This window comes from Apostichopus japonicus, chromosome 22 (genome assembly GCF_037975245.1).
Source record: "Apostichopus japonicus isolate 1M-3 chromosome 22, ASM3797524v1, whole genome shotgun sequence".
Lineage (NCBI taxonomy): Eukaryota > Metazoa > Echinodermata > Holothuroidea > Aspidochirotida > Stichopodidae > Apostichopus > Apostichopus japonicus.
In genome coordinates, this window is record NC_092582.1 from 25472425 (window position 1) to 25486487 (window position 14063).

General features: G+C 38.6%; 2 protein-coding genes across 5 annotated transcripts in view; both read right to left on the reverse strand.

Moving 5' to 3' along the window:
• Positions 1-2476, reverse strand: part of LOC139963941 (uncharacterized) — a 75409-nt gene extending 72933 nt beyond the window's left edge. For both annotated transcript variants that reach the window (XM_071965181.1, XM_071965180.1), the window contains exon 1: positions 2293-2476. The gene's annotated coding sequence lies outside the window, so the exon portion shown is untranslated. The remainder of the gene's footprint in view (positions 1-2292) is intronic.
• Positions 2477-7455: 4979 nt separating this feature from the next.
• The window catches only part of LOC139963827 (uncharacterized), a 44506-nt gene continuing 37898 nt past the window's right edge, over positions 7456-14063 (reverse strand). For all 3 annotated transcript variants that reach the window (XR_011791768.1, XR_011791769.1, XR_011791770.1), the window contains 3 exons: positions 13710-13852; positions 12757-12932; positions 7456-9618 (listed from right to left, as the gene is read on the reverse strand). The gene's annotated coding sequence lies outside the window, so the exon portion shown is untranslated. The remainder of the gene's footprint in view (positions 9619-12756; positions 12933-13709; positions 13853-14063) is intronic.

Here is a 14063-nt window from a genome sequence, read left to right on the forward strand (position 1 = left end):
GAGTGAAGAGGTTTGTTTACAAGTGACGAAAACTTCTGGCTCGGCAGGGGCGGATCCAGGAATTTGAGAAAGGGGGTGCCGACATCCTGATAGTAGCACTTTAGTGATCTGCGTCCTGGGGGAGGGGTCTAGGGGGAGGGTTTGTCCCCTTCCCCTTTGAAATTTTTGGTTAATGGACGCTAAATATGAATGTAAGGGACTGACTGAGACTGACTTCGGTCAGCTTGCGGCTTTGATAAGCCAATGAGGCTTCTTCGCGAGTTCCTGCTTGCAGGAGGATCTAATATACATACATACACACATACAAACATACAATTGTGAGTGCTTAGATGCAAAATGGTGAAACATTTCGCCAAAAACTAGAAAAACCAGAAACGTTGCAGACACTTTTTTTGTGCAAATATTTTTTCTCGATAGACACATATTTAACAACGCTCAACAGTGCATGTACAATGGATACACTATTATTGCGTCGATTCGTTTTTTCTTTTGCACAAAAATTATGACACCAGATTTACCCCAAGAAAACACATAAAACAAGATATATTCAATGAGATAATTACAGTGGCGTAAGAAGGTACTTTTGAGTGGGGGGGGGCTGAAGACTGATGGCCAGCCTGGGGGAGGGGTCTAAGGGGAGGGGGTGTCCCCCTCACCTTTGGAATTTTTTGCATTTGCAGGTGGCCTCAGATGCAATGAGGGCTAGTCTCTCCTACTATTAACAGTACACTCAATTCACCACGAGGAGCATGCTATAAGTTCATGTTCCTCGGGCCCTCCCTTAAAAATACTTCAGGTTCTTGGCGACTACTTTGCGTTACATAGTGTAAAACCGCCTACACCCCCCCCCCCCCTTTCATTTGAAACTAATTGTCTGAGTTTCAAATTTGGAATAAAAACGATCGCATTTCAGGGAAGAGCAGCTGGATATATTAGGCTTTTCTTTCACCAAGTTATGATTTTGAAGTACTCCCACATAAAAAAAAAAGCAACTGATTTCCAAAAAGGGGGGCCGGGGCTGGGTCGGCCCCCCCCTGGATCCACCCCTGCTCGGATAGCAAAAAATCTACACGGTCATGATACGGAAAATTGATGGTGCCATGAAAGGCCAATTTGTCAGCTATCCGGTGATGGGTAGCGTTTAGCTAGTGATCGAAAACTTCTATCTAGACTTAAAGACCACATTACTTTTGTGATTTAGTGTGTAAGTCAATGGGGCTTTTAATGGGTGTGAGCTACCATAGTGACTGTGATTTTGACAAGAACCAGTATAGTAAAGGCTTCATAATTGACGCACCCCCGTAATTGACGCACCTTCAATTATAACTAGCATAGATACAGCAGGCCACCTAATTCTTTTTGGAGTCAAGCAGAATTACATATTTCATGAGTTTAAATCCATTTCAGCTTTTAACACCCTCCCCCAGTTTTGCACAGTTTTTGGACATTTGGAAATCTTACTCCCTAAAAATAACCAAAATTACCTCTATATGCACCACTTCTCTCTGGGACCTGACCTGTCTGAGCTTAGAGGTTCAGAGCATAGCAAACAGCATCCAAAGTCAATGGATGTATACTTAGGCCTACACTACAGTTAGTTACTTGAGGAATGTGTCAATTTAGGGGTATGAAAGACCTTGACACAGCAGACATTTTGTGGCCAAATTCTGCTCAATTGTAGTACAGTGCATAAGCACAGTACAGAACCTTAAATACTTTGAGATCATAACATTTCTGAGGAACTACACATATGAAAAACACATACAGCTGAGTAATTTGTAGCTTTCCTTGATAGATATCTTTGATCAAATCCTGAAGTGCGTCAATTATGAGCCCACCATGCTTAATAGTATCCTACCTTCATATTATAATGGGCTTTACTTCCTCAGATAATGTTCTATATAAGATATTAACGATCGCAAATAGCTACTCTTTGCCCCAAACAGACTTAATAATTGATATAGGCCTACAAAGACCTAAAGTTACGGCAGTGACGTAGTGTGCAAAAATCAATGTGTTTGAGCTGAAGCAAAAACGTTAATGTTAACAACTCTATCGCTATGGTATTACTCTGCAATAAAATCAAACGAGTTGTAGCCTACTAGACTGGTCTGTAACGACAGAGAGGTAAATCAAGTACTACTATAACTGGCTTAATTATATGACCTACATCTACTGTAGGCAAATCATATAGTATACACAACGTTGAGCGCTAATTGGATCGCGTTGATATTTAATTATAACTGGGCCTAAACATGAAGTCAAAAGTAACTTTAGTCATTTTGTACGTACGCTTCAATTCGCCTGATCCAATCTTCTCATAAAATAAAGTAAAAGACAGCTCCGTGGTGTATAATAACCACTATGGATTTCTGAACAGCTTCATCGCTGAAGTTGTTTTTGAGCGCGTGTGTCACAAATTACTCATAAGGCAGCACATGTGTAGTTTAGTGAAGAGCGCAAACCCGGAAAAGAATATTGTTCTACAACACGCGATATATATAGATACGTAACATACATAATATTATCATAATGTGAGGTCAATAAAGCCTACCATGCGCGTGCGTTTGAACTGGCGGAAGGATGCAATAACTATTAATCCAAACATTGCGTATAGAAAGTTATTAGAAATACTGTAACGCCCCTGTACCCCGGCCGCGAATTTCTTTTTCCTGAACCTCTCGGGCAGTGTACGTAGAGTTTAACCAATCAGAGCGAGGCTGTGTTGATGACGTTCTACGTGCTTACCAAATGTTGAAGTGGGGAAATCACATTCGATAAGTCAACATCATTGTTGTACTACAACAGAAAGTATTAAGGTATGTAGGCCTTGCACTAATAACATTATACTGAATCATTGTGCACAACTTACGTGACGTTTGCATCGGTTTCTTTGTTGAAAAACGGCGATGTATGATCGCTGTGAATTTCAAGTTGTTGCTATAGTGCTAAGATTATTAAATTTTGACTCACTCGTCAAGTTGCTGTTTGCAAGTAAAAAAGTAATTTTAGTTGGCCGTTTAATCATATATTTTTTTAAAAAGCCTTTGTCTGATCCTGTATTTAATTGTCATTTTGATTTTCTGCGCCTGGAACTGTGTTTAGGAATCGACTAACATCAGTTAGATAAAGCATATTTGACTTTCTTTACTTGTAAATTATCATTGGTTTATTGTTTATTTATTAAAAATCCTGCTCTATGTGTTAATTATTGGAAACCTAACGGAGGTCCGATTGCAATGAAATAACTTTTCCTACAGCAACTCCTTGAGAGAGACGAGGTCCGGTAATTAACGGTTCATTGTGGAAACTGCCAAATATTTGTTGTAAACTGATGAGCGATTTATGTAAATAAGAGTGCAAGCACTGCCCTTGTTTTATTATGCAATAAATCCGCTCTTTTAAATTGTTCCAGAATGAATATTTGTTTCCCTTGTCTATTATTCTAGCCAGTCATCTGCCTTTAAATTAGGATAAACTTTCCTAAAACGGATGTACCACATTTTGGGACTGAGACCGATTTCCCTCTAATAAGATCTAGAAGGAAAATAAACAAATGAAACTATATATATTTTCGCCACACTATCTTCGGAGTTTCATATATAAGATGACCATGCACTAAAACCATGACATAACTTATAATATCGATTTTCAATTCATGATATAATACTTGGACATGAGAAAAATGGGGGAAAAATCCACACGGGGGCCTGAACTCGCGGACTTTCGTTTTCCACCTTATGTTATTGAAGCAACGCATTTACCCAACTGACCATCTTTACTGAGTAGTACGTCATCAACGCAGCCTCGCTCTGATTGGCTAAACTCCACGTACACTGCCCGAAAGGTTCAGGAAAAAGAAATTCGCACCCCGCGAGGCCGAGCGGTAGCGTGGGTTATCAGGTAGCTGGAGGCCATGCACCTGATGTCAGGGCAGGGGAAAAGGGGGGGGGGGCGTTGACTATGTTAGGAGGGCTTGAACCAATACACAAAAAGGAGAGAAGAATAAAGTTTAAGAGAACTGGGTCTCAAATCAACAATTTAATTACTTCATTAACTTTAAACATACAAAAATAAGGTAGTGTCTTTCTGCCGTATACAAATAAAAGCAAACAACGGGCAGAGATTCACTTTAAATAAATAACCAATAACTACGTACCAGGGCGTGGACAGCACGGCTCTTAAGAATCACGAGAGTGAGTACCCTACACGGGGCGCCAACGGCAAACTGAACAATACCGCCTAATGTGTTCCCGCCCGATTAACTCCTGCAATACCTCCGGGGAGAGCCCTACTTTGACCCTACCTAAGGTGTCTATAACATGCAAAGAAGCCAACCTGGACGGGAAATTATTACTTTACAATACAAATACGAAATGGCGCCCTTAGTCAGCCCTCACTCCCGGACCCGCTCTCTAAAATAAATAAACCTTGTCTTTGAAATACTACTTTACTGCAATAGCCGTGCTGCTCACCGCTGGTTTCCATGAGTTCTCTGCCCGAACTTCAACGAAATAAATTAGGTTTCCATTACACAAAATACATAAGAAGAACAACGTCTTAATGAAACAAGGTATAGAGAGCAAGTGAAAGTAAAATAGATAAACGCTAAACAGAACAACTCGCGTAATAAAAGAGCGAATGCCTGGAATGCTGGTGATGGCAGACGACGGGGAGAGCGAAAGAGACCTGCATAATAAAAGAAAAGTAAATGGAATGGTGAATGGCAACAAATCGCGGGGTAAATTATTCAAACAAAACGGGAAAACATATTCTTAGTAGCCCTGGGCGTGTTCAGAATACGGGGTACACGCATCCCGAACAACCCAGGGCGTAACAATACTCCTAGCACGATCATTTCCTTTGCCGGAAAAATCCAAACAATATATAAACGCATTGAATGAGGTTTCATTTTCTATTTTACCCGCTGTACGTTTAACAATTTGTTGGAAGGATGGAAAACATATCAAAACAAAACAAAATGGAGTAGAGCTGAAGAGGCCACTCGTATCTTTTCGTGCAAATCCAATTCACTGAAATGGTAGCAAACATAAAGAAAAGCATACAAAGAGGAATCAAAAAGAGTATATAAAAGTAAATATAAAACAAACGAAATTTACCTGACAAAGGAAAAGGATAGAAATGCTGTTTATCTGTTATCAACCGTAGCAATCCTAATATGTTACATTAGTAGTTGTAATAGATTTGTTCCCCTGTACCAAGTGAAGTAACTCTCATACGCTACAATAGTTGTTGCTATAGTTTTGTTCCCCTGTACCAAGTGTAGCAACCCTTACTGTACATGCTACATAAGCATTTTTTTGTAAATTTTAGAGCCTACAGGTTCAGCCATTATTTTTGTTACCTATGCAAATCCTACGTCATCTTAACTGTTGAATAATAACATGTTTATATAGTTGATTATGGCACTTATATTGCACTCAACCAAAACAAGCTGATATGTGTATCTTTATGATGCGACCTACATTGATATTACTGTAAGAGTATCGAATGTGCTGGTATAACATGCATCCACAATTGGATATGTGCTAGTGTTACTATGCGTTAAGATGCTGTCAAGCACTGCTCCCTGTTTACTGTAATTCACTCATATGTGTTAATTGAATGATACTAAGTGTTCCCAGTTCGACCTTCTATCCCATGCATGATGCAATGTTACACTTTTACAAGTGGCCATGGTGACAGGAACAACCAACCTTTTTGTGAATTTCTAGGTTGCTAGAGTTGTACCCGTATGACAATATTCATATCGAATTTGGGAAGTTGGGGGCGGGGGATTTCAGCCCTACCCCCCGTACCCCTCTTTCAACAAGAACATATTTCAGGGAAATTCGGGTATTATGCAAATATTGATTCCGGCACTGCAAAAAAAAGAAGGAATAATCATGTTTGATGAGAGACATTGCTAATATGCTTACAGTGCTGACTAGGTATGGACAGTCCACTTATTATTTACGTAGGTGGTTAGATGAAAGAGACTAGGAACATTTAGGGTTTCTAAGAACTAGTTAAACCTGACTTTTATCTAAGTAAAAAAAACTTTTTGTTCAACATTGATAAATTTACCAGAATTTATATTGCTTCTAATGACGTTTGCAATCGGGTATAAAAATACGGTATATATAAGGGAAAAAACTACGCTATGACTGTCATTGTCTATAAACCTTCAAAATGTGAGTTAAAAAGGCAAATGCATTGTAATCATACTGCAGATATATAAATGTGAGACAAAATATAACACAATGAGAAAATTATTCTGTGTTTGTACTAACTTATGTATTACATATGATCTTTTATGAACATGACCATAAACTGAATTTTAGTACGTTACATGAAGTAAAAGGAAAATAAATACCTTTTTTTCCTGTACAAGAGAGAATCTGTGAAACCAACACACCCCACAACTGCTTGGGAATGTCATTTAGCACCAAGAAGTAACACCATTAAGTGGCTTACAATACAGTTCTGAGGGGTGAACTAATACGCCCCGCTACTGCTTAGGAGTGTCATTTAGCACCAAGAAGTAACACCATTAAGTGGCTTACAATACAGTTCTGAGGGGCGTACCAATAGGAAGCAGGACACTTCGCCCAACAACCATTTCGCCCAACTGCCATTTCGCCCAACCTTACCATTTCGCCCAACCAGCCTGGTCATTTCGCCCAACCAGCCTGGTCATTTCGCCCAACCAGCCTGGTCATTTCGCCCAACCAGTCTGGTCATTTCGCCCAACCTTGATTAAATATGATATTTCAAAAGGAAACGTTCGGGAAATGTTAACGTTACAGGATACGAACCGAATATTAAGGAAACTTGAGGATTGATCAGTGTTTTAGGGGTTAGGTTTGATAGGTTTGATATAGTAAACGTTCGGGAATTGTTAACGTTACGGGATACGAACCGAGTATTAAGGAAACTTGAAGTCGTGGTTAAATTGATTACATATGTGATTATATATTTTTTTTTTCAATTTAATAAGGAAACGTTCGGGAATTGTTAGTCAGTAGGATGGATCAGTGTTTTAGGGGTTAGGTTTGATAGGTTTTTATAAAGACCGATTCCCTTGTGTTTGTATAATAATATAACTTCCATTGTATGCGTAAACGCCTAAAGTAGTGTAATCCTCCCATTATACCCGAAATAACTGCTCAGACTCCGATCGATATCGAGCGGACCTCACTTTTTTATTTACCTATTACGAAGTAACCTAACCCAAAATAAATCAAATTGAACTAGTGGAATAGAAAAAGTAATATTATTCTGACTGAATATTAGTAAAAATAAGGTTGGGCGAAATGACTATGATGGTTGGGCGAAATGACCATGCTGGTTGGGCGAAATGACCAGGCTGGTTGGGCGAAATGACCAGGCTGGTTGGGCGAAATGGCAGTTGGGCGAAATGGTTGTTGGGCGAAGTGACTAGAAAGCTACCAATACGCCCCACTAATGGTTGGAGTGTCATTTAGCACCAAGAAGTAACACCATTAAGTGGCTTACAATACAGTTCTGAGGGGCGTACCAATATGCCCCCGCTACTGGTTGGAGTGTCATTTTGGCACCAAGAAGTAACACCATTAAGTGGCTTACAATACAGTTCTGAGGGGTGTACCAATATGCCCCCGCTACTGGTTGGAGTGTCATTTTGGCACCAAGAAGTAACACCATTAAGTGGCTTACAATACAGTTCTGAGGGGCGTACCAATACGCCCCACTAATGGTTGGAGTGTCATTTAGCACCAAGAAGTAACACCATTAAGTGGCTTACAATACAGTTCTGAGGGGCGTACCAATATGCCCCCGCTACTGGTTGGAGTGTCATTTTGGCACCAAGAAGTAACACCATTAAGTGGCTTACAATACAGTTCTGAAGGGCGCACAAATACGCCCCGCTACTGGTTGGAGTCTCATTTAGCACCAAGAAGTAACGCCATTTAGTTGCTTACAATATAGTTCTGAGGAGCGCACCAATACGCCCCACTACTGCTCGGAGTGTCATTTAGCAATAAGAAATTACATGATTAATTACAACAGTAAGTGGCTTACAATGCAGTTCTGAAGAATGTATTAAGACCCTCAGATTGCTCTAATGGGCATCCCAATACCCCTACTAATAATGTCTCACCAAGAAAATACAATGATAGGAGAAGTCCTGTAACCTTACCCGCCCCTCCCCCCCCCCCCCTTTTGATTTCATTCACACTTAAAACAAGCATTTATGGATTTGCAGAGTAGTAGACCATGTGGCTGTTTCAGTGTTGCCACTTCCTGAATATGAACACATATACCGTACAGGACAATTAACCTCCCTGTTCCCTGTTGTCCCCAAATGACCTTTGACCTTCACCAAAATCTATAGGCTTCTTTTAATCAGTGCTATACACCTTTTTTCATCCTCTGTGGTCAGAGGATCATCCCTAGCAACAGTAAGCACATTAAGTTCGGTGCCATCATCCCATCAAAGTTTCCTTGCACTGGTTTCCCTCTTAAACACAATGGCCAGAACAAACAGACTCTGCGTGAGCATTTCTGTGTCATCTTCAGAAAAAAGAGAGAAATAAAACTTTATTCTACCCTGACAGTCTTACCATTTTATTTCCTATCTGTTGCATTCATAGTCAAAAACAAATGAACAAAGACTGCAAATGTTTTTTGATATGATAAGTTAGCAGGACTATACTGTCATATGATTGCAGTGCTATCACTATGCTGTCCTCTACAATCTGAGTAATACTATGAAAGAGGCCATGTTTCTGCCTGTATTAGTAGCCTACATGTTGTTCCCATTATACAAGTGCAGATTCCATTTGAATGTAATGTATCCCCTTGGAGTAATATTGAATTTAATTTGATGTGACATTTGACCTATGTTTCCGGGGTCTGCTAGAAGTTTACCCTAGGACAGCTTCATACCAATGTTTAAGAAACTCAACCCAGCCATTTAAGAGGACTTTTTGACATAAAATTGGACCCCCACACAGAAAACTCTTTACCCCTCCCTCAGTCATGCCCTTCCGGTCACCATGCAATACCCCACAATGAATGACCCCTCGATTATCCCTACAAGGGAAAACTAACCACTACCATGGCAACTGTTGCGTGTTACTGTTAATGGTCCAACTGGCAAAGGAACTACAATATTGTACCTAATCCTCCCCATGAGAGTGATTAGATAACAATCATTTGAAAATTCACATACTGTAACAGAGCTATTCTGTGTGCACAACACAGAGTTATGTGTTATGTATAGACAAGGACTTTCCATGCACACTTTCAATGTCATAATGCATTGGTCATTGCAACCTGAATATACAATATGGAGGAATGAGAAGAATAACTGCTCGACAGAAATTCTTCTATAAAAACAATGTTACATTCACGGTAGTCACCTTTTCCTTAATGCTCATCTGATGCCTGAGTTTCCCCTATTTTGTTGTGCTTGTTTGCTAACCAAAGTTTTGCATCTTTAGACAGAGACCTACTGTAAATTATACAGAGACGGGAAGCGAACACATTCTTGTCTGGATTTTTCTCTCTCAACTCCTAACAGGCTGTCAGATTGTGGATGCCACCAATAACTTCATAATGGTATCCATTTGCCTGAAAGACAAATTTGTTACAAAATGTGAAAATGAATATTAACAGTAATTTAAGTCAAAGTAGCGTAATGTCATGACTTTTGTCCTCAAAGATCAGGTGTAATTGACATGCAAACAGAAAGCCACGAGGCTTAGTGATTCCTTTGCCTATTGTTATTGTAGGGCATTGGAGGGGAGAGTTCTACTGAGTACACGGGATCCACAGTGAAATGGAAAAACTTCTCTTGCAACTATTAGCGAAGGAGAACTAAACGTGTACTCAAAGATAAGGTGTGGACAACCCTGAGTTATCGTGTTTGCAAAGGTTTTTAATATTTTGATGTATGTAGGAATCCACATGTCAAGTAAAAGATCTGTTCATGTTGTTCTTCTCGTCTAGGGCTTATATTCTAATGTTTACGAAGTTTTTCAGACTGTGAATTTAACTGACCTCGAGTGACCTTGACCGCAACAGCCCAAAAAATAGAAGACAAATGCTTATTAAGGAGACCTAATTCGTACCAAATTTGACATTACCCTTATACCCAACACGAATAACTATTAAGTATTTGCTAAGTATTCGAATAGCTATATAGTTGGTATTTCAAAAATTTAAGCATTCAGACTTTAGAATAACTAATCGAATACTTAAAATAACTATTCCAATAGGTATTCGAATACTTCTTTCCTTCGAATGCTTAGAGAGTGCTAAATATAGCTATTCCAATAAGTATTCGAACACCTATTTCATTGAATGCCTATTCGAATACCTATTTCCTTTTGTAAGATGGTCAGCTCTAACATAAAGTTTTGTTTTGTACCATAGTTTTACTTGTTTATTAGGTGCATTGTGCAGTGCTCACTGAACAGAGGGGCTATACATTTGTACAGTATATTTGTATGTTGTCTTGTGGATTAAAACCTCTACACTTCTACCTCTTCTAGGTTGCTAGGCAACTATCTTGTTTTCCTGGAAATTAGCTCTCACAGGAAATGGGGTCTGTGTGTGTATATTTTAGTAACAAAGGGAGTTTTGTGAGGGTTATAAGGAGTTAGGCAGTTGGCTATAAGTATCTGAGCAAGGCAGTTGCAAAAGAAGAGAAAGATAGTTTTAATGGCTGGATAGTTTGTTTTAAACCTTAATTTACATAGTTCAAGTTACTGTAGTCCTTATCATTTTATGGAAGTTGTGATATTCAACTGTCTGTCTGGGACACTATTTTATTATAAATGATATTATTTTACAATAAAGTATATTCTGGGACACCATTTCTTATAAAGGACATTATTTTACTACAGAGGATATTGACATTATTTTACTGAAGGATACCCTGCGACACCATTGCTTATAAATTGAAGGATAATACTTTGTTGGGATCGGACATTTATTGTGTTCAACTATTTCTGATGTTGTGGAATATCTGATGTCGTGGAAGATATGATGTCGTAGAATACTTAATGTCACCAGCAGGCCAACTCACCAGAACAGACTTTTAAATTAAGTGTATTTACTTTAACATTTGGGTGTGACCTCACGACTAAGTTATTTTATTTAATTCTTTGACTGGGCCCAGATCAGCTGAATATTGTTTGTTATTCATAATTATAATTTCTTTTGATCCAATCCGGTTGAGTTTTCCAGTTTTAAAGTATCTGCTCTGCGTTTGGTCTTCCCACCAAACCCAGAGTTCTCTGATCAAGAACAAACATTTATTTTCAGTGGCAAACACCCTTACACTTTGAACAGCGCAAAAATATTTGAAATATACCGCAGAGGATTTAAAAGCTGAAGCGTTTCCAAAATTTCATCGATCATATTCATAAGACCTACTGTTTTAGTATTCTGTGCTTAATACTCCATTTCAAATAGATATTTATTCCTTGTGAATGTTATTCAACTTTTAATAGCAGATTTAATCAAGAAGCTAGGACAACTTGAGCTGGCCAAACTCCTAACTCTCCTTACTTGGAACTAATTAGCATACAAGTATTCAATAAGTTTTCAAGTAAGTATTCAGAAACCTGTTAAGCCTTCATAACATAACTAATTAGCATACAAGTATTCGAATACTAGCGAATAAGTATTCGAATAACTATAAGTATTCGTCAGAGCCGAATTATTTAAATGAGCCAATACTTATATGTAAATGAGCTAAGTATTCAAATAGCTATTCCAAAAGCTACTCGAATACATATTCGAAGAGCTATTCGAATACCTAACAGGTATTCGAATACTTAACTCATTTACATAATTCGGCTCTGACGAAGGCTTATAGTTATTCGTATTAGTAATCGAATACTTATTTTGTACTGTGTGTTATATGGTAGATTTTCTGAATGCTAAGGAAATCTTTGAATACTTATAGAATACTTATCGAATATATTCGTGTTAGGTAAGGGTAACCAAAACCTCACTTCTTCAGTTAGAAAAGTTGTCAGTTGTTGACCACTAGTGACCTCAAATGACCTTGACTTCTCCCAACACACTACCAGCTGAAGTATTTACTAAGAGTGTCTACATACTGAGCATTAACTTCATGCAAGCTGTACTTGGTGAGATGTTTTCAGAATTTAACTCAAATTGACCTCAAATGACATTTGTACCTAAAAAAAAGTAAACAATAGATGGCAAGTATTCAATCAGAGGGACAAATTTGACATTCTATGTAGCTTTATTCCTTGAGTTAGCTCATTCACAAAGTTTTCAGGTTTAGACCATTGGTTATCTCATATGACCTTTGGCCCCTCCCAAAGCAATAACAGTGAAGAATTTACTAAGGTGGTAGATACCGAATACATTCTTCTAATTGTTCGAAGTGTGAACTTGATGTAAGCTGTAAATGGTGAGATAACCTGTTAACAAAGTTTCAGATTTTGTAGTGATGCGGACCTCAAACAATTTTTGACGTACTAAATAACAGCAAGTGGTAAGCACTCGATTGAGGGATAAGCATACTAATTTCACTTAACCTTTACTTCAGTAAGGTAACTTCATGCATATTGCACTTGTTGAATTATCAAAGTTCTCAAAATTTGAGCTAAGGTGTCTCTCTCTCACATATACACACACACGCAGTCACTACTGCATGGTTTTTGATAAACAATTAAAAAGCACTCCATTATAAAAATCACTTTATAATCAAGCGCTGATTATACTCACCGTGGCTTCTGAAAATTTCTCCCAGTTTTTCAAAGTTTTTGCTATAACAGTCAGTGGTTGATAACTGTGGTTTTTAAAATCTAACATAGCCTCTTTCAGCTTGGTGAGAAATTACACATTCACTTCTCTCAACTTCAGACCAACTTCTAGATTTGCTATGTCAATATTTGCAACACCTGTGGAGAAGTTAACACAATGGTAAATAAATTTCTGTAACAAAGCTATCATCAACTGACAGGGAAATGCCATACTGTAGGTATGCAAAAGGTTTTCCATAAAGCATGACAATACTATTCAAACCAAATGGGCACAGTGACTATAATGATTGTTACAGAATGTTCAAAAGCAATGTTCAGTTAATGAACACATTATTTATGGGGTTAACTTCTGACCCCCTCCCCGATAACACTCAAATAAAAGCTGGTACTACTGTCGATGTTGTATATTTCTGGTGAAAAGTCAACAGTTGAGGCAGTTCTTAATGGGCATGCAGTAGGAAGCATACAGATGGCTCAGTATGAAGGAAACTGCACAGAAAGTGATGTAAAATGAAGTTAACAGCTGCCTAATGTCCTTTTAGTTGTGGGCTGCTGAATAATACTCATACAGTATGCGGGCCCACCATGGTAGCCACAGGAGAAGGCCAAAAATAGATTGCTGAACATGGAAGATGATTGTATTAGCATCTAGGACAAACTTTTATCAATGTTTATTCGTGATGAAACTTATGATGAAAAGCTTAATCCAATTCTCTTCACGTTTTTTTTTGTCCAGTAAGTTGGTGAACCAAAAAGTTTGGGTTTTTTTCCTTCGATTTTGGTGGGCCAGATTAGATTGTCTGGCATGCTCAATCTGGCTAGTAGGGGCCCCCTGTTCTAAAACCACAACGGTTCCAATTCCTGAGGCAGTTTATTGTACTGCGACCGTACCTGACAGCTTCTAAGGGTTCTCACCTAAGAATACTGCATGGGCTCACTTCTTGATGCTTTCTAAAGGGCTGACAACTGGCTGATCCTTATTACCCTTCCTCTTCTTGTGAAGAACAGGTAACTTGTGCTGAACCTTTCTTTTCTCTTTACTTCCTGATGTTGAAGGTCTGTTTTAAAGTGGAGCAGTTAGTAAACCTGAATATGATAATATGCTAGTGTCCTTGGACTCCAATATCCCAACCCCGATCAATGTCTGACCCAGAGGGGAGAAGGGGTACACATGAGGCGTTCACCCCCATGAAATTGAAGACAGTAAGCATTTTACTGCACTGGTGCATGTCAGTCTCTGAAGCAATAATATTCCCTGTTACTATATTA